Source organism: Pelophylax lessonae (genome assembly GCF_965119305.1).
Source record: "Pelophylax lessonae genome assembly, chromosome: 4".
Classification (NCBI taxonomy): Eukaryota; Metazoa; Chordata; class Amphibia; order Anura; family Ranidae; genus Pelophylax; species Pelophylax lessonae.
In genome coordinates, this window is record NC_138771.1 from 141,155,191 (window position 1) to 141,176,872 (window position 21,682).

A 21,682-nucleotide genomic window follows, 5' to 3' on the forward strand; every position below is an offset into this window, starting at 1 on the left:
TAACCGTTGCAACACTCGTCTGACATCCAGAATGTGGGTCTCCATGGATTCAGAATATACCAAGATGTCATCCAAATAGACCACCACACACTGCTGCAACAGGTCACGGAAAACATCGTTGATGAATTCCTGAAAGACTGCGGGCGCATTGCACAACCCAAAGGGCATAACCAAGGATTCATAATGACCGGTCCTGGTGTTAAACGCGGTCTTCCACTCATCGCCCGCCTTGATCCTTACGAGGTTATATGCCGCCCTCAGGTCGAGTTTGGTAAAGACCGTGGCCCCTTTAAGGCGATCGAACAGCTCGGAAATCAAGGGTATCGGGTAAGCGTTCTTGATCGTGATGCGATTGAGACCCCTGTAATCGATGCAAGGCCTCAACTCACCGCCCTTCTTTTTCACAAAGAAAAATCCAGCCCCTGCCGGGGACGAGGATTTGCGAATGTGTCCGCGTGAAAGCGCCTCCTTCACGTACTCCTCCATGGCCTCATCCTCCGCTACCGACAGTGGATAGACCTTGCCACGAGGAGGAACGGCACCAGGTTGTAACTCGATGGCACAATCGTATGGGCGGTGCGGAGGGAGGGCAACCGCGCGCACCTTATCGAATACATCCCGGTACTCCTCGTATTCAGGAGGCAACAGAGAGTCCGAGGAAGTACACAGCAACTTGACATTCCCATGGATGCAACTAGCCCCACACTGTGGTGACCACGAGAGGATCTCGGCCGATCTCCAATCGAAAGTCGGATTATGCTTCTGGAGCCAGGGGTACCCCAAGACCACCGAGTAGTGTGGAGACGAAATAACCTGGAAGCAGACCGACTCTCTGTGAACGGCACCAATGGCTATCCCCACTGGAAGGGTCTCATGAGTCACGTGTGGCGACAGAAGGGGTCTGCCGTCTATCGCCTCAAGAGCCAGTGGAGAACCTCGGGCCTGCAGAGGAATGGAATTGGCGGCAGCGAACACACTATCAAAGAACAAACCACCAGCACCAGAGTCCACCAACGCCTGGGTCGTCACTGAGCCCCCGACCCAGGAGAGGACAACAGTGATCAGTGGTTTGTCAACACGGGAAACCGGGGACGAGGAGACTCCACCCAAGATCTGCCCCCGACAGGATCTCAGGTGCGAGCGTTTCCCGGACGGTTTGGACATGCCAACCGAAAATGCCCACCGAGACCACAGTACATGCATCGGCCCTCGCGTCTCCGGAGTACCCTCTCCCCCTCGGACAGGCGAGCAAAGCCCAGCTGCATGGGTTCATCCCCAGCCAAGTCATCCCCAGGAGGCGTGGGAGGAGAGGGAGGCACGGGTGGGACAGCAAAGGTAGGCGCCAATCTGTTAGGAGGCCTCCACAGACTCTCCTTAAAGGAAGGTCTCTCCCTGAGTCTGGTGTCAATCAAAATCAGGAAAGAAATAAGAGACTCGAGCTCCACTGGTAGGTCCTTAGCTGCAACCTCATCCTTCAAGGCATCCGAGAGACCATGAGAGAAAGCAGCGACCAGAGCCTCATTATTCCAGCCCACCTCTGCTGCCAGGGTACAAAACTCAATGGCGTATTCAGCTACGGATCGTGAACCCTGTCTGATGGACATAAGGAGCTTCGCAGCAGAGGCAGCACGAGCCGGCACATCGAATACCCTCCGAAGAGAAGCAACAAAACCGGAAAACTCGGCAACCACCGGATTGTTGTTCTCCCATAAAGGGCTGGCCCAGGCCAAGGCCTTGTCCGAGAGCAGCGAAATTAAGAAGCCCACCTTTGATCTCTCAGTAGGAAAGGCATGTGGCAGCAACTCGAAATAAATGCCCACCTGGTTGAGGAAACCTCGGCACTGAGTTGGCTCTCCCCCAAAGCGCTGTGGAAGGGGGGCAGAACCGGTCATACCCCGAAACACCGCAGGCGCAACAACAGGTGTCGGGGTAGACTCTGGCGCAACAACCGGAGCGGCAGTAGGAGCGGGCCCAGGTGCGACAACCGACCCATCGGCAACGGGAGCGAAATGAGCCGTGCGTTCAAGCAGGATTTGCAACGCCACGGCGAACTGACCCAACAGGTGATCCTGCTGATCAAGTCTGGCAACCAGCGTGGGTAGCGAGGATGGCCCTGTACCGTCAGAATTCATGGCTTGGTCCTAATGTCACGGAACCATGAACCAGACGTACAACAACAGATAAGTGAAAATAAGAAGGCTTTATTGAAAATCAAGCTGTAAAGCAAAAGTCCAAACGGATGGCAAAACCGAAGCAGAGTCTTTGCGAAGCCAGAGGTCAGGAGCCAGGAAGGTAGTCAGACGAAGCCGGGATCAGGAACCAGCAGGGTAGTCAGACGAAGCCAGGATCAGGAACCAGCAGGGTAGTCAGACGAAGCCAGGATCAGGAACCAGCAGGGAAATCAGACGAAGCCAGGATCAGGAACCAGAAGGGAAATCAGACGAAGCCAGGATCAGGAACCAGAAGCAGCAGCAGTCTTAGAAGCATGTGAACACAGGAGGACCAAGCAAGGAACTGAAGCCACAGACCTCCTATATATATGAGCTAGGCATCCAGCTCCTCCCAGTGGGAAGGAGGAGCCGCAGAGTGGGAGGCTACAAGAAACCCAGAAACCAAGATGGCCGCCAGCACATGTCAAACGAAGGAGAACAGCAAGAAGGTAAGACCATGACAAAATGACAATGAAAGGAGAAGTTATCATTATGGGGGATTTCAATCTTCCAGATATAAACTGGAAAACCAAAATAGCAAGTTCTACCAGGAGTACAGATATTCTAAATTCCCTACTGGGGTTGTCTCTGCAACAAGTGGTTGAGGAGCCAACCCGGAGGGAGGCCATTTTGGATTTGGTATTCACAAATGGGGATTCGGTATATGATGTCATTGTAGGCGAAACCTTGGGATCTAGTGATCACCAGTCAGTGTGGTTTAATATAAGAATTGTGGAAGAGTCACACCACACAAAAACAAAAGTTTTAGATTTTAGAAAAACAGACTTTTCAAAAATGAAATTAGTCATAAATGAGTCCTTATCAGACTGGAACGGATTACATGGAGTCCAGGAGAAATGGGACTACTTAAAAGGTGCATTATTGAAGGCAACAGAAAATTGCATTAGACTTGTCAGTAAAAGCAAAAAAAGGAAGAGACCACTGTGGTACTCAGCAGAAGTGGCCCAAATCATTAAAAATAAAAAGCTAGCATTTTGTAATTATAAAAAACCCAGAGCAATGAAGATAAGGAAATCTACAAGATTAGGCAGAAAGAGGCCAAGCAAGTAATAAGAACTTCTAAAGCGCAGGCAGAAGAAAAACTAGCTCAGTCTATGAAAAAGGGGGATAAGACATTCTTCAGATATAGAAATGAAAAAAGGAAATTAAAACAAGGAATAACTAAATTAAAAACAAAGGACGGAAGGTATGTAGAAGAGAATAAAGGGCTAGCCGACTGCCTTAATGAATACTTCTGTTCAGTTTTTACAGAAGAAAAAGAAGGAAAAGGACCTCCACTTGAAAGGATGACTAATGAATCGTTTGATGCATGTGTCTTTACAGAGGAAGACGTTCTAAGATTGCTGTCTAAAGTGAAGACAAATAAGTCACAGGGTCCTGATGAGATACACCCAAAATTATTAAAAGAGCTTAGTGGTGAGCTGGCAAAACCATTAACAGATTTATTTAACCAATCATTAGTAACCGGAGTCGTCCCGGAAGATTGGAAATTGGCAAATGTCGTGCCCATTCACAAGAAAGGTAGTAGGGAGGAATCGAGCAACTATAGACCAGTGAGTCTGACATCAATAGTAGGCAAATTAATGGAAACCCTATTAAAGGATAGAATTGTGGAACATCTTAAATCCCATGGATTGCAAGATAAAAACAACATGGGTTTACTTCAGGGAGATCATGTCAAACAAATCTTATAGATTTTTTTGACTGGGTGACTAAAATAATAGATGGTGGAGGTGCAGTAGACATTGCATATCTAGATTTTAGTAAGGCTTTTGACACTGTCCCACATAGAAAACTTATCAATAAACTACAGTCATTGAGCATGGACTCCCATATTGTTGAGTGGATTAGGCAGTGGCTGAGTGACAGACAACAGAGGGTTGTAGTCAATGGAGAACATTCAGGACAAGGTCATGTTACCAGTGGGGTACCTCAGGGATCTGTACTGGGACCAATTTTGTTTAATATCTTCATAAGTGATATTGCAAAAGGCCTCGATGGTAAGGTTTGTCTTTTTGCTGATGACACAAAGATATGTAACAGGGTTGATGTTCCTGGAGGGAAACGCCAAATGGAAAAGGATTTAGGAAAACTAGAAGAATGGTCAGAACTCTGGCAACTGAAATTTAATGTGGATAAGTGCAAGATAATGCACCTGGGGCGTAAAAACCCAAGGGCAGAATATAGAATATTTGACACAGTCCTGACCTCAGTATCTGAGGAAAGGGATTTAGGAGTAATTATTTCAGAAGACTTAAAGGTGGGAAGACAATGTAATAGAGCAGCACGAAATGCCAGCAGAATGCTTGGATGTATAGGGAGAGGTATAAGCAGTAGAAAGAGAGAAGTGCTTATGCCGCTGTACAGAACACTGGTAAGACCTCACTTGGAGTACTGTGCGCAGTACTGGAGGCCATATCTCCAGAAGGATATAGATACTCTAGAGAGAGTTCAGAGAAGAGCTACTAAACTAGTACATGGATTGCAGGAAAAAACTTACCAGGAAAGGTTAAAGGACCTTAACATGTATAGCTTGGAAGAAAGAAGAGACAGAGGGGATATAATAGAAACTTTTAAATACATAAAGGGAATCAACTCGGTAAAGGAGGAGAGCATATTTAAAAGAAGAAAAACTACCACAAGAGGACACCGTTTTAAACTAGAGGGGCAAAGGTTTAAAAGTAATATGAGGAAGTATCACTTTACTGAGAGAGTAGTGGATGCATGGAATAACCTTCCTGCAGAAGTGGTAGCTGCAAATACAGTGAAGGAGTTTAAGCATGCATGGGATAGGCATAAGGCTATCCTTCATATAAGATAGGGCCAGGGACTATTCATAGGATTCAGATATATTGGGCAGACTAGATGGGCCAAATGGTTCTTATCTGCCGACACATTCTATGTTTCTATGCCTTTACGCTAGTTTCTGTTCCTGCTCAGTATATTTCCTTAGGTCTATGACTCTAAAATATAGGAAGTAGAGACTGTCAGCTAGCATTTACAGAAGGTGGCAATGGCTGACTTTGTATTTTCTCTCAGTACAAGTTTCTTTTCAAGTATAACTCCAGTTCAACAATAAGACAATCTCTTCCAAATGAACTATAGATTGTAAGAATTTTAGAATACTTTTTCTGCAGAGGCACACCACAATCTTGCTTCAAGGGATTCCTGTAACATGACTTTTTGCTAATTCCTTTAACATTTCAAGGGGAGTCGTGAACATACCGTGCCTCATTTCAAGGAAGTGACATTTGAATTTTTTGATAGTTTTTGAATATTACTATGGCTGCAGACATAGGTTTTAAGTTACTTTCAATTACAAAATTAACTGTGTAGCAGCAGTAAATGTTAAGCAAAAATTGAAAGACCACAATCCTAGTTGCTCCTGCATATTTTTACTTCTATTGCTTTCTATCCATTTACTGATCCTGTGTTATAACATCTCTTTTTACATCTAGCATTGTTTCATGTTTCTCCATCTATCAGCTACCCACACCTCTCTTCTTTACCTATTTTCTGCCAGCAGAATGGTGGGAAATTTTGAAACACTGCTTTTTGACTCATTAACCATCAAAAACTTTTCAGAAAGAGCTTTGTGCTGGGATTAAGGACTGAAGAGTAGGATTTACTACAACCAGAGGCATATCAGGAAAGTTTTTTGAATGCTGCACTTAGTTAGGAATGTGCCATACAGAACCTCAAGTTAAATCCTTAACATCTCAGGACGGCAGCTAATGATGTGCATAATTACACTGACATCAACTCTTAGCCCTACTTCTGTCTCTTGTAGGATTTAAGACAACTCAGACCCCCTGTGAGTTATGTTTAGTAACAAGCTACAGTCAGGATCTGTGCAACAAGTGACACACAAGAATCACACCTGTCCACTAGACCAGTTCACAGTGTCCATCAAAAAATGTAAAACAAAACCTAGTTGGTTCCTTTGTGTCTTTGCACTTGTTTTTTGTGTTGCCATTTATACATAGCTTCAGTGCAGTTGTGCTTACATGTTATTGGTTTGAAATAACTCAAGATTTGAAATATCACAAGGGTAATCATTTTGTTTCTTTAAGTGGTAGTATAGGCTAAACATTTTTTTTTACCTAATGCATTCCCTGCATTAACCACTTGACCTCCGAAAGGTTTACACCCCCCCCCCCCCTTCATGACAAGGCCATTTTTTGCTATACAGCACTGCGTTACTTTAACTGATAATTGTGAGGCCATGCAACGATGTATCAAAATAAAATGTATGTTTTTTATTTTTAGAAATATCCAATAAAAAAACATTTAAAAAAATCACTCATACATTTAGGCCAATATGTATTCTGCTGCATATGTTTGATAAGAAAAAGAGCTATAGATATATATTGTAATTTTTTTTTTTATATACTAGTAATGGCAGCAATCAGCGACTTCTAATGGGACTGAAATATTGCAGCAGGCATTCTTACACTAACTGACACTTTTGGAACTTTGTGGGAACCAGTGACACTAATACAGTGATCAGTGCTAAAAATATGCACTGTCACTGTACTAATGACACTGGCTGGGAAGGGGTTAAACATCAAGGGCAATCAAATGCTTAACTGTGTGCCTAGCCAGTGTTTTACTGTACTGTGTGTGGTGCTTTTACTCAGGGAAGTGATGGAATTAAATCCCCTGCTTTGCAGGAACACAAAATCCATCCCTTCCCCCTGTCAGAAGGTATATCTGCGTTGTTTACGTAGGCAGATCTCCATTCTGTGTGTCTGCCTGGCAATCAGCGCATGCCACCAGACATCCAGTGCCTGGCACCCACACATCGGCTTCTGCTGTGAGCAATCACAGCCGAAGCAGGCATGTGGCGCCGTGTGCGCATCCCCTAGGTGGATGTGCAGAACCAATTGTGTATATGTGTGTGTGTGTGTGTATATATATATATATATATATATATATATATAAATTCTGCTATGGGGTGGTCCTTAAGCAATTAAAAAATTCCCATGCAGTGGGAAGTTCTCTTTTGAAGTTCCTCTTCATGTTCAGCTTTCTAGCAGAAGCCTGAAGGTTTTGTGCCAATATTGACTGGTATTTGGAACTGTTCATAATTTCATCTACCCTGACTAAGACCTCAGTTCCAGCTGAAGAAAAACAGCCCCAAAGCACGATGCTGCCAATACCATGCTTTCCTGAGGGTATGGTGTTCTTTTGGTGATGTGCATTATTGTTGTTGCGCTAAACATATATTTTGGAAATATGGCCTAAAAGTTCAACCTTGGTTTCATCAGACCAAAACACATTTTCCCATATGCTTTTGGGAGACTGCATGTGTGTTTTTGCAAAATTTAGCCAGGCTTGGATGTTTTTCTTCGTAAGGAAAGGCTTCTGTCTTGCCACCCTATGCCATAGCTCAGACCTATGAAGAATAGGGGTGATTGTTGTCAAATCTACCACACAGACAGTACTTGCCAGATATTCCTGCAGTTCCTTTAATGATGCTGCAGGCCTCTTAGCAGCCTCCCTGACCAGTTTTCTTCTCGTCTTTTCATCAATTTTGGAGGGACGTCCAGTTCTTGGTAATGTCACTGTTGTGCCATATTTTCTCCACTTGATGATGACTGACTTCACTGTGTTCCATGGTATCTAATGCCTTGGAAGATCTTTTTTACCCTTCACCTAACTGATACTCTTTAACAATGAGATCCCTCTGATGCTTTGGAAGCTCTCTGCAGACCATGGCTTTTGCTGTAGGATGGGATTAAGAAAATGTCAGGAAAGTCCTACTAGAACAGCTGAATTTTATTTGGGGGTTAATCAGAGGCACTTTATATGATGGCAGGTGTGTACTGATTCCTATTTAACATGAGTTTGAATGTGATTGCTTAATTATGAACATCCTTATCCAGTTATAAGTGGGTGTGCACACTTATGCAACCACATTATTTTAGTATTTTATTTTTACTCTCCGCCACCCCTAAAATAATTTAGTTTGTTTTTCAGTTGAGTCATACAGTTTATAGGTCATATTTAGACTCCATTCACACTAGCACGACTTGTCAGGCGACTTGTGTGCCCTCAAGTCCCCCCAAGTCGCTTGTCATAACAAATGCAATGTAAATGAATGAGAGCCGTCTTAATATGCAATATTAAGTCGCTCCGACTTCAGAAAAGGTTCCTGTACTACTTCAAGACGACTTGTATCCGACTTGTGCCAATAGACTTTAATGGGAGTCGCCTCGAAGTCGGATCCTTATCTTTTGTCAAGCGACTGTGATCCGACTTTCCAGGAAGAAGAAGGAAAATTAGCCAGGCATTCCCCACATTGCAGCCATGCCTACAGTTCCTATATACCATTATCTCTGCCTGGTCTGTGTGAGTGGCACTGGTGGACACAGATAAGTGGCACTGGTGGGCAGTGGCACTGGTGGACACTGATTCGTGGCACTGATACGTGGCACTGATATGTGGCACTGGTGGACACTGATTCGTGGCACTGATGCGTGGCACTGATATGTGGCACTGGTGGACACTGATTTGTGGCACTGATATGTGGCACTGGTGGACACTGATTCGTGGCACTGATATGTGGCACTGGTGGACACTGATATGTGGCACTGGTGGACACTGATTCGTGGCACTGATACGTGGCACTGGTGGACACTGATTTGTGGCACTGATACATGGCACTGATATGTGTCACTGGTGGACACTGATTCATGGCACTGATACGTGTCACTGATATGTGGCACTGGTGGACACTGATTCGTGGCACTGATACATGGCACTGATACGTGGCACTGGTGGACACTGATACGTGGCGCTGGTGGGCAGTGGCACTGGTGGACACTGATACGTGGCACTGGTGGGCAGTGGCACTGGTGGACACATACGTGGCACTGGTGGACACTGATACATGGCACTAGTGGGCAGTGGCACTGGTGGATACTGATACGTGGCACTGGTGGGCAATAAGGAAATGAGTAAAAAAAACAGAAAAGGGGAATTAGGTCACAACACATCATATTCTGATTGGCCAAAAACAAAGTCGTACAAAGTCATCAATCATATAAGTCGCTTAAAATAATTCACAAGTCGCGCTGAAGTCACGCTGAAGTCGCGCTAACAAGTCGTCCCTTATGAGGCGACTTTCTGGTCGCAGTAGTGTGAACCGGCTATAAAGGTGGAAAAAGTTTGAAAATGATTCATCTATGTCTCATTTTTTTACATCACAGAAACCTGACAGTTTATCAGGGGTGTGTAGACTTTTTTTTTTATCCACTGTATATAGGATTGTCAAAAATAACTATTGCTTGCATTGTTATCACCATGCTGATATGATGAAAATTAGATTTGGTCTGCCACATCCGCTGTTAGCCTTGTACATTAGTGTGGTGCTGCATAATAGTTGTGTGAAAAGCTTTTACGCACATTAAGGTCCACTGTAGTGTAAATGAGATTTTGTTTTATTAATTTGGAGCAGTGTGTCTAAATCATGTTTGAAAAAGGACAAATGATCCTCAGATTTTCCTCTGTGTTTTACGGCAGGATGAAACCGAGGATAGTACAAATTTTATGAAAATTCTCAAATGACAAAGGCTTTTTTTTAGTTGTTTATTGTTTCTGATCATGCGCAGTATTTCCTATCTGTAGGAAAACAGTACACAGTAAACCAAAACCGTTAGTTACGTTCGCATACGAGAAAAATTTTGGAGTTTGTCCCTTCCGAAATTTTCATTTGGAAAGTCTGAATCGGATGTCGAAAGTTGCGTACACACTATATAAAAATTGAACGATCGTGCCTCATACTTAATATTTATTTCCATTTTTTTATAGTGTCTACCCCACTTAAAAGATAGATGTTTTTTTTTTACACATTGTGTTTTCAAATATTATACTGAGCATGGAGCTATTACATGGGATGTGTGGATTCCATGCAGCAGGTCTACTTATATCATAAGGAAGGTGGGATTGTGTTTCAGCCAACTAAAGCTTAAATTTCATTTGTCACACATTTACTTCTTGTTCATGGAACCCATGTTTAAATGGATGGGTGTATGTCTTGTTTTATTAATAATAGTGGGAATATGTCTGCTCTGGACTTCCAGCAGTTAACTCCCTTCAGTGCTAAGATGTAACGGATCACATCACAAGCTCTTGTCTCCCTCAATTACCTGCTGCTGTAGCTGTGTATGGCGTGCAGAGTTGCCCAAAGGTGTTAACAATTTAATCCTTATTACCTGGCCTTTGTTACATGCCAGGAGGAAGAAGTGATCTGGAACCTGTGGCATCGCATAACCAATATTATGTTTCCAGCTCAGGTGCTTTCAACATGTTTTATTTATATTTATGGAGCGTTCATGTGTGTAGAGTAGTCCTTCCTGACATGTTTTGGGGAAAAAATAAGCTATAATTAAAATGAAGTGTGTGAGAGTTGGCTGCAGTGTGCTGCTCTATACTGTAAAGATATGTGTTATAGTTATTTTTATAGCAGAGGTTCTCATACAGTGACTAATTTCCTGGCAGAATAGTTTTTAAATGTATGCATGGGGAGTATCCAACTCTCAAACCTAAATATCTGCTCCAATTTTTCATAGGCGGGATAAGAAATTTCTGTGATGAACACATCAGCTTGTATTATTGTATGTAAATTTTTTATTGACTGAGGTGATAAACATTTGTTTCCTGCTTATGAATAGCCAAATCTGTTAAAGACTTGTTCATCTGATAGTGAGTGCATTTATTCAAAGTATATTTGCCTTTGGGGAATTCAGTTCATGGCATCTATCACTTGGACAGTTATTTCTTCAATGCCTTAATTCTGTTATTCAACGACAGTATTAGAGGGAATGGGGCAAATCGGGTGACATGAAGGAACTGTCTGCTGCCTGCGTTGTATCCAACGCTTATCTAGTAAATCTTGTACTATAAGGGCAATTTCTTTTTGAAAAATCTTTGTTCACCATCTATCGTCCTCACTCGATGGTACGTGGTGCCATCTAAATTGGCGCATCTCCTCCCTTCAAATTTTTATATATGTAAATTCCTATATATTTATGGATATTGCCTTGTGCACTGATCCAAATCATTTGGTGGAAGGGAGATTATGGTGTGGAGTTATTTTTCAGGGGTTGGGCTTGTACAGCTTGTATAATAGTGTAAATTTGCTGTCCCCTCAAAATAACTCAACACACAGCCATTAATGTCTAAACCGCTGGCAACAAAAGTGAGTCCAAAGTGTCAATATTTTGTGTGGCCACTATTATTTTCCAGCACTGCCTTAACCCTCTTGGGCATGAAGTTCACCAGAGCTTCACAGGTTGCCACTGGAGTGATCTTCCACTCCTCCATGACGACATCACGGAGCTGTGGATATTAGAGACCTTGCACTCCTCCACCTTCTGTTTGAGGATGCTCAATAAGGTTTAAGGTCTGGAGACATGCTTGGCCAGTCCATCACCTTTACCCTTCTTTAGCAAGGCAATGGTCATCTTGGAGGTGTGTTTGGGGTCGTTATCATGTTGGATCACTGCCCTGCAGCCCAGTCTCCAAAGGGAGGGGATCATGCTCTGCTTCAGTATGTCACAGTACATGTTGGCATTCATGGTTCCCTCAATAAACTGTAGCTCCCCAGTGCCGGCAGCACTCATGCAGCCCCAGACCATGACACTCCCACCACCATGCTTGACTTGTAGGCAAGACACACTTGTCTTTGTACTCCTCACCTGGTTTACTCACACACGCTTGACATCATCTGAACCAAATAGGTTTATCTTGGTCTCATCAGACGACAAGACATGGTTGCCGTAAACCATGTCCTTAGTCTGCTTGTCTTCAGCAAACTGTTTGCGGGCTTTCTTGTGCATGATCTTTAGAAGAGGCTTCCTTCTGGGACGACAGCCATGCAGACCAATTTGATGCAGTATGCGGCGTATGGTCTAAGCACTGTCAGGCTGACCCCTCACCCCTTCAACCTCTGCAGCAATGCTGGCAGCACTTGTACATCTATTTCCCAAACCTCTGGATATGATGCTGAGCATGAGCACTCAACTTCTTTGGTCGACCATGGCGATGCCTGTTGAGTGGAACGTGTCCTGTTAAACCGCTGTATGGTCTTGGCCACCCTGCAGCTCAGTTTCAGGGTCTTGGCTATCTTCCTATAGCCTAGGCCATCTTTATGTAGAGCAACAATTCTTTTTTTCAGATCCTCAAAGAGTTCTTTGCCATGAGGTGCCATGTTGAACTTCCAGTGACCAGTATGAGAGAATGAGAGCGACAGCACCAAATTTAAAACACCTACTCCCCATTCACACCTGAGGCGACGTAACACTAACGAGTCACATGACACCGGGAGGGAAAATTACTAATTGGGCCCAATTTGGACATTTTCACCTAGGGGTGTACTCACTTTTCTTTCCAGCGGTTTATACATCAATGGTTGTGTGTGGAGTTATTTTAAGGGGACAGCAAATTTACACTGTTATACAAGCTGTACACTCACTACTTTACATTGTAGCAAAGTGTCATTTCTTCAGTGTTGTCACATAAAAATATATAATAAAATATTTACAAAAATGTGAGGGGTGTACTCACTTTTGTGAGATACTGTGCGTGTGTGTGTGTGTATATATATATATACTCTAGAAGCACGATAGACAGTTTTATAGGGTTCTTGAATATTCTGTGAAGCCGCCTTCTGTGCTTTTGTTCCTACTGTTGCTGTCAATGAACATCTAAGTCCAGCAGTAAATGTCTCAAGTGTACCCCAAGTTCTTATATAGAAAGGTTTTACAGCAATAAATTGGCTGCACCTTCTTTTTCCCACCCATCAACTGAAAAATTCCAGCTATTAGTTTGTTGATCTTGTCCCTGATTAAGGTGTATTATGAACTCTGAGTGTGTTCTTAGCATATTGTTCAAAGCCTTTGAAAACCTTGTAAATCTCTCAGAACGATGTTGCTTTCACTCCTTGTGTATCCAATTTGAGGTGGCCATGCCCTGGGTGTGTACCTGTGATATACTACTTACCAGTCTATGTTGTATATCATTCTGACCTTCTGCATTACTGGGTGGCATAATCTGTTAACTACTTTGGCTAACATGATACTAATTTTATTTTTTGTACATCATAAATATTTAACAATATTGTACATGTATGAGCATATGTTGACATATACCAAAGCATTCATGTTCAGACACAAAAAGAAGAAGCATGTAAAAAAGTGAATATGATGTACCCAAATATGTTCAAGATTAGGGTAGGGCTTTATATTTTATTTTAATTAATCATGAAAGGATGAGAATAATGAAGATAAATAAACCCAGTGATATAGCCAAGTTGGGGTTTGGGGAAATATTGCATTTGTCTGGGTCTAGGGTATTTAAGTTTAATTAGACTAGCAGGTAGCTTCTGATTTGATCTTATTCCCCTTATTTTTATAGCAGAGTTGCAGACAGATAACACAATTTCATTTATTATGGCTTCTTAGAAAATATTTGAATCGCTTCTGATATCTACCTACTGTAATCTGCTGCACAGCAAATCTTAGACTAGGGGGAGCTCAGGGCTTGTCTGTGCAGTCTGGCAGGGATGTTTGAAACAATAGACTAGCTAAGTCCCCTTTCACACTTATGTGACCTAAAAGTTGTATAATTTTACTGCGACTTTGACTGGACTTGAAGCAATGCCTTTGTCTATGGACGTCAAAATGCATTAAAATCGACCCAAAGTAGTTCAGGGACTACCTTGAAGTCGTTGCCACTTGAAGTTACAAAGATATGTACGGTACTCATTGGAAACCATGGAGTACCATGTTGCAGGACAAGTCGCACAAGTGTGTAAAGGGCCTAAAGAGAATTAGCAGTCTTTTGGCAACTAATGGCCCATACACACAATCAGAAAATCGTATGAAAAATACAGTTTTCGAAGTAATCGTATGATAATCTGATGGATAGTACACAGCTTTCAAGGCTCGATCACGACAGTTCATGGAAAGCACAAAAGTGTTTCTCGTACGACACCAGATCATGCAATTTCCATTTAATCAGTACAGTTGTCTTTCAAAAATACAAATACACTGTAAAACACATTCCATCACTTACGAATTTTTATTCTGTCATACAAGAATTTTTGTAACTTTAGTAAGCTCTTCATTTTCGACATGGAGACTAGCATGCAAATAAAAACAGGCGATCATTCGTTTGATAATCTCATTGTGTGTACCAGGCATAAGACAAAAGACATAAATGTAGGTCAACTATGTATTTATAGTAACAACAGAGAGAAGGGTTTGGGACTTTAAATGAGGCACATGACACCATGCGCCTCCATCCCTATTTATGGAAGAAGAGGAAAAGGTTGGGACTTAAAATGAGGAGCGTTGATGGCGGTGGATATTTAGTATCACATGTGAATCTAATGAAGATTCATGTATATAAAAGAAGGAGATAGTATTTGTAAGAACAAGTATTTTATTGCCATGTTGGCAGATAGTAAAAATGAATATATATCATGGTTACAAAGATTCATATGGTAAAACATTTACATCAACACATAATTAAACCATACTACAGTAACTTGGAAATGTAGGATAAAAAGCTGATGATGTAAAGGGTCACAATGTTATTACAATATATGTTCATGATGGGCAAAAATTGTTGTAACACAAATTTAAACACATGACTGTAACAAAAATATTGCATCCGATAGTGCTTGACGCGTTTCGTGGGGTTGCATTTCCTCAGAAGCAGGTGCAATCACAGTGTATCTACAAATAATGTAAAAACAATAATAGAATTGGATAATAACCACAAAACATACATGTATATGTACCTTTAGTAGTTTGCCTTATTAAAGTTGGTTTATACCGCTCTGTTTTGGTGAGCATGGACAGTACCATATAAAAAGAATACCACAATTTAAATGTAATCGTGTGCGCAAGTGAAATATTTGGTACCATACTAGTTGCCCAAAACATGTTTTTGGGATGAATAAGCCCTGCTTTATCGCTACCGCACTTGTATGTTATTATAATTTCTCTGTCCAAACTATTTCCTGACAAGCAGGGGCTGTCATCACGTCTATGGGACTTTTCTTGTTTATAGGGCATTGCTTGTCTTTATGTATAATGTATGTGCCAAAGTAGAAGTGTGTACTATTTAAGATGAGAACTGGAAGCTTGTGTAATATTAGCAGTCTGCTTTTAATTTACTACACAATCAAATGTAGGGGTGCTCTTACTGACAAACCGGCATTTCCCTAACCAGTTTTTGCCGTTCTGTGAGTTTAGCTATAGCTTGGGCTCATTTATGAATATGGCAATGAAGGAAAGTGAATAGGGCACATATGTGACTGTTGGGTCTCATGACCTATACTCTTATTATTTAATACCTTCTTCTGACAGCCAGATATGTGTGAAGTGTTCCGCATACATACATCATGCATGTCATGTGCCCTGCACTTCCTGATGCAATGGCCAAAGGCTATGACAGTGAAGCAGTACGTCTCAAATCATTTAAACTTCCAATAAACATACATGTGCCAGGGCTCATTGGTGTGATGTCTCACCCTTTCCAGATGTGCCTGCCCTCTGTGGCTGGTGGAAAGCACTTCACCACCACTACATTAATGGTGATAAGTGTATTACTTCTTGTTTGAAATATAGTTCATACATCTGCTCTTCTTTATTTCCCTATGGAATAATAAGTAGGCTATCATGCTGGTCCATTTTCCTCTCTGTGAATACAGCTGGGGTTTCCCCTACAGATTAAAATATAACATTCAACTGTTTTTAATTATTTAATAATTAATTATTATTCTCTGTGCTGCCCTGCATAGTAGGAGTTTGACACATCAATCAACAATATATTTTATTATTATTATTATAGACAGGTTTTATTGCCATAAAGATACAGTGCATAGGCATGGTCATGATATGCTTTATTGCAGAGCTTGAAAAATTTGCTTTGAATGTAGGAGCCATCCAAAAAAGTTAGGAGCCATTTTTTTTTTTTTTTAACTAGCAAAGCTTACAGGTAGAACATGTGACATGTTCCCGAAGGTGAACTTATTCTTTAAGCCTTTCGCTGCCAGAGCAGTCTTTGCATATTTTTTTTTTTGCACACGTTTAAAAAATTATTTTAGACCTGAAGATTACATAAAGCCCCCATAATGTTATATATTTTCTGAAAGCAGACCCCCCCAGAAAATAAAAGAGTGGTAGTTCCATTTTTTTATACTACCGCAACAAAAAAAGTAAAAAACGCATTAAAGTTAATTTTAGGCAACACCAATGCAATAAATTACCATTTTGTTTGGTAAAATATAAAAGCTGAGGTTGCACCAAGTAAATGGATACCTGACATGGCAAACCTTAAATTTGCGTGTGCCCGTGAAATAGCAACAAACTTCAGTACCCTATATTTTCCATAAAAGCCATCAGTTTAGCATCACGAAGGAGGCCTGGTGCTAGAATTATTGCTTTCCTTCGTGTGCTGCGATATGTAATGTGTACCGCAATAAATGTTTTCAGGCATAGGTGCCCTGACACGTGTGTTTATGTTTGTACATGTGTATATGTGGGGGAGGGGGGGTTGTACTTGGGTGTAACTTTAAAAGAAAAGTATGGGTTAGTGGTTTTTTTTTTAGATTTGTACTTACCTATTTATACATACCTAGGTGGATGCAGCATTGGGCCTCTACACTGAGAACCGAGCAATCGAAGACCGCGGATCGCTTGGTTCTCACAGCTTCGTAAGCAGAGTGCTGCTGCCTCTCAGTCAGCAGCTCTCTGCTGTGTCTGAACTGACCTCTGTGACGTCAGCAGAGAGCGGACTTCAGCCCGCTCTCTGATGAAAATGGGTCACGGGAGTGCAAAACCAACTGAACTCCTGTGATCCATAGGGGAAGTACAGCCAAACAAGCTTTGGTTGTACTTCTCCTTTAATTTTTGTACAATTAAAAAAAAAAGACATTTCGTTACTTAATTTTTTTTTTATCACATAGTTATCACATAGGGGACAAAAAGTCCTCTGTGTGATGATTTTTTAGGTGACAGATCCTCTTAATGAAACATCCAGAGTCTCAAAGACCCTGCATATCTCTCCTGTGCTCCACTGAATGTAATGCAATGCACATCACACTGTATTACATTCTTTCCCTGCCTTGATGGCCAGGAAAACTCTCAACGGGGACATCATACACGTCACTCCTGGGTCAGCAACAAGAAGGGGAGGAGACCAAACGTGTGTCCGCTCAGCTCCCTCCCCTCTACCCAGTGGCACCAGCTATCCTGGTCCTGGGCCCACAGAACGGCAAGCAGAGCCCGGGATACATAGCGGGAGGGGGGGTGTAGAAGCATTCAGGCAGCAGCCTTTGTGCCAGGGCACAATTTCTTATCGCCATGTTATCCTGGGATTTGTTAAGCCCTGCTTTATTGTACATCATCCTTGTGTCAATACCTTCAGCAGATATTGTGATTTGAAGGTCTGATTCAAAAATGATGCTTTTAATTACTTTTTGAGTATTCAATAGTAACCCAGAGGTATGTTTACGCTCTTTTTGGTTTGAAGATTGTTTTTTTTTTTCCCCCCTCAACGGTTTTTAGCTAGTAGTGTCTACAAGGCATTGATTACTTTTCTCTTTTTTTTTTTTTTTTTTTGCAAAAAAGGGGTTAAAGGATCCTCTTAGAATTGAAGTCATTCTGGCGCCAAGGATGAAACGTGGGTGTCCTACCTCACAGACCCAGTGCCTACACCTCAAAGTCTGCCCCTCCTTCCATCAAGGTTAATGGGAGATGTTTATCGTGGGCTGATGAAAAGGTTTTCACAAAGCCTGACTAAGTGGCTATGAAATGTTAGGGCTTTTGGATGAGCTGATCAGTAATGCTGGCTATAGAAAGCCCCTTGACATTTACAAGTTTAACCCCTGCACTACAGACACAGGGAAAGGGTCTCTCTGCTGACAAACAATAGAGGCTTTCCAATGTCGCATGACTGCAGAGAAAAGGATCTGTGCACACTTATCTGATCCTCTTGTCTTTCAAATGTAAATCATTCAACGCCACTTTCCATTTTTCACAGTTTTATTGGAGCCAAAGTTTACAGAGCTCCAGAACATTTCTTTATTTTACAGATACTACAGTTTTAAAGCATCTACCAAGTACATTTTCCAACATGTAATGGCTACTATTAAGAAGCTTAAAATAAATGGCAAACAAATTACAGTTAGAATGTAATTCTGTTTTCCACTCCATTTTTTATTTTTTTTATTTTTTTTTTTATTTTAGAGTTTGAATGGCTATCCTAACAAACACTTAGAAATATTAATATATACAGTCGTTTTTGGCACCACGGTGTGTACATTTCCTTATGTAAAGTACAAAGATAGCTGTCTGGTTCTCTAGCATATTCCATCTTATACCTATATTATTCCTATCATTTGTCTCCAATGCAATTCATTTGCCCTCACTGATTTGTTTTTAATTAATGACCATCTTTTCTATTAGCAATTTCCTTGTTCCTGAATTCCCACTTATATTGATAGATTTCATTCTGCGAACTGAGCTTTTTCAGTGCATCTTCTTTACTGAACATTATGAGGTGCATGCAAATCAGAAGATCGTTTTTTTTGCTACTCTTGACATTTTTTTTTTTAAAGAGAAAAAATGTCAGAGAACAAATAGTAACCGAAATTGTACAAAATAATGGAAACAAAATATATGGCAGGAATGTGTCCTCTGGTAAGAGACCAAATTGCTCATATCACACAGATGACTTTTTCTCTGTTCATATATTGTAGAAGTGTTGTATACCGTGTTATACAAGGGATTTGCACAGAAATATTTACTCGTTTGCTTTCATAACATGCATACTTATTTTTTTATTTGGCATATTTGCTCCTAATGGTAGATGCTCACATTCTGAAGTCACATTTTCTTCATAATGTTTTAGCCAATTACTTTATTAGCTGAATAAAAAGGTAATGGGGTCATTTTCAAACCTTTTAGAATTATTCTGCTCATTTTCAAATATTTTTTTCATAGTCTAAAAACTGAATATGTAGTTAGTTTTTTTTAGTAAAGCAGCGCAAAGAGAAAGAGTACATCCAATCTGATTTTGCTCCAGTGAAGTCAACTAAGAAAAGATTCTGATGGGTTACTGGTTTTATGTACTTTGCATCTCATTCATGTTAAAGAAGCACAGTAGCAATGTTACAGCTCCAAATCTATATTTCAAAGATTTTTATTATTTAATGTTTTTTTACTCTTTGCCTATTTAAAGCATAGTTACACCTTCCAAACAACTTTGCAACTATGAACATTTAAACCAGCTTAAAACTTGTTATTTTCAAAGTACATATTAGAATAATGTACATAAATATTTTTGTAATTTTATATATCACATAACAAAATTGATCTTGGTAAAGTTATGACAGATATACATTTTCTTTTAATGCACTAAATAGAATTCCCATTTTATGTTTATGTGCTGCCTGCCCAGTGAAAACATAAAAGATAATATATTTTCATTATAAATCCTACTAAGTAAATTTTTTTTTCCTGCAGAGTAACTGGCAGTTAGGTTGGTGTATTACTACATAAGTACCTACTGTCCATTGTTTACAAAGGTAGTCATGTTTTCAACACTTTAATCTAGCAGTTCACCATGCACTAAAGTCTGAACTGTAAGACAATGCAGGTACTATCTAATATTTGCATAGATTTCATTTTAGCTTCATAATGAATTATTTTTTTAAAAAGTCATAAATTACAGGAGACCTTAATGCATGATAACTGGCTGGCTTCAGTACTGCTCTATGCAGAAATCCCTTACAGCTTATGTCATAAGTGCAGACATATGCTATTGAAGTTACTGGGTGCTAGCAAAAGAGATAGCAATATAAGCTCCAAGCATTTGTCGGAGTATAAAAGAAGAGCTCCAAGAAAAAACACAAAATGAAGGTAACTATGCAAGGATGGAAGCGATTTACCACTGTCTTCTTTTTATATATTGCACCATTTAGAAGAATTCTCTCGAAGTCTGGACAGTCCCAGAAAATGAAGTTTGTCTCACACAACAGCTTCCATTTGCAGCTTCCAGAGAAACTAAAGCCGGCCAAAGAAAATCACTCGACTGACACAGTTGACTGACTGTGTCGATGTGTGGGGGGGGGGGATCTCTCCCACAGAGCCATTGTGTTCTCCCAGCAGGGAGAGCCATCCCCACCGGGAGAATACAGCGATTAGCAGCTAGCAATAATCACCTGTAAAATCCGACATTCTGGGTGATCTATAAACTTGGGTACACAGCCTGCTCATACATGCTGCTGAACCAGCCAAGATTTGAACCTTCTATGGCCAGCTTAACCAATACAAACAACTCCATCCAGCAGTAAACATTCTGCCGCCATAAGTCAGACTTATATTGATCTGCAGTGAATTCAAGTAAGAACAAAAATGTAATATATTTCAGCTTAATAGCCCTCCGATGTAGTGGACACATTTGTTTTCAGGCTAAGAACATTTTCTGCAAGTACAGAAGATACCCATTGATCTTTCCATAAACAAATTCAGTCTTTAATAAACTTGCTGTTAATTGAACTGACATTAAAACAATGTTACCTTCTTTCTAAGCTATCTTCAGTTTGTAGTCCTGTCCTAGGGTGATAACCATGACTCCCCCATAGATACCCTAAGAAAGGAAATGTGTTATTTGCAGGATTGCTAGGTAAGAAAAAAAATCCTGAAAAAACACAGCTGTCACATCTAAGGACTAGTAAGAGGAATTATAATAAATTTGTGTTTTTGGGTTTAGATATGCTTTAATTTGTAAAGTGTAACCTTCAAGGGGATGTTTAAAAAGCAGCACATGTGGCATTCTCTAAATGTTTATTACAGGTGAATTTTTCTGGTTGATGTGTACACTAAGAGCCGGTTCACACTACTCAGACTTGTCAGGCGACTTGGTCGCCTGACAAGTAGCGCTCCATGCTGTGCAATGGAACCGTTCTAATCAGAGCGACTCAAGTCGCTCCGACTTAGAAAAAGGTTCCTGCACTACTTTTGGGCGAAGTCGGAGCGACTTGCATTGACTTCTATTATGAGAAGCCATTTGCAAGCCGCGATGAAGTCGTGCTGCACGGGCGGCTTCAAAGTCGGGGCGACTTTGAGTCGCCGCGGTGTGAACCGACTCTAAGGGGCAGAATTTTAGAGTGGTGAATGTGACATTTACCAAACATTCACAGGGTGTTATTCATTCCTTGTAATTTAAAGTACAAGGAACTATTAACCACCTGTGAATGTTTGGTAAATGTCACATTCACCACTCTAAAATTCTGCCCCTTAGTGTACAGGTACTGCTGCAGCTCACACTGGAAAAACCACTGGTACACATAGCATACAATAAGTACTTTTGTTTCTAGCCTTTGTGCAGGTCTCCTTAAAAAACATAATTCATATTAAGACAATAATTAT

At 41.0% G+C, this 21,682-nt stretch overlaps 1 protein-coding gene across 2 annotated transcripts in view; it reads left to right on the forward strand.

The window, feature by feature from the left end:
- SCAPER (S-phase cyclin A associated protein in the ER) overlaps nt 1-21,682 on the forward strand; it is a 422,169-nt gene that overhangs the window by 390,667 nt on the left and 9,820 nt on the right. The window lies entirely within an intron of this gene.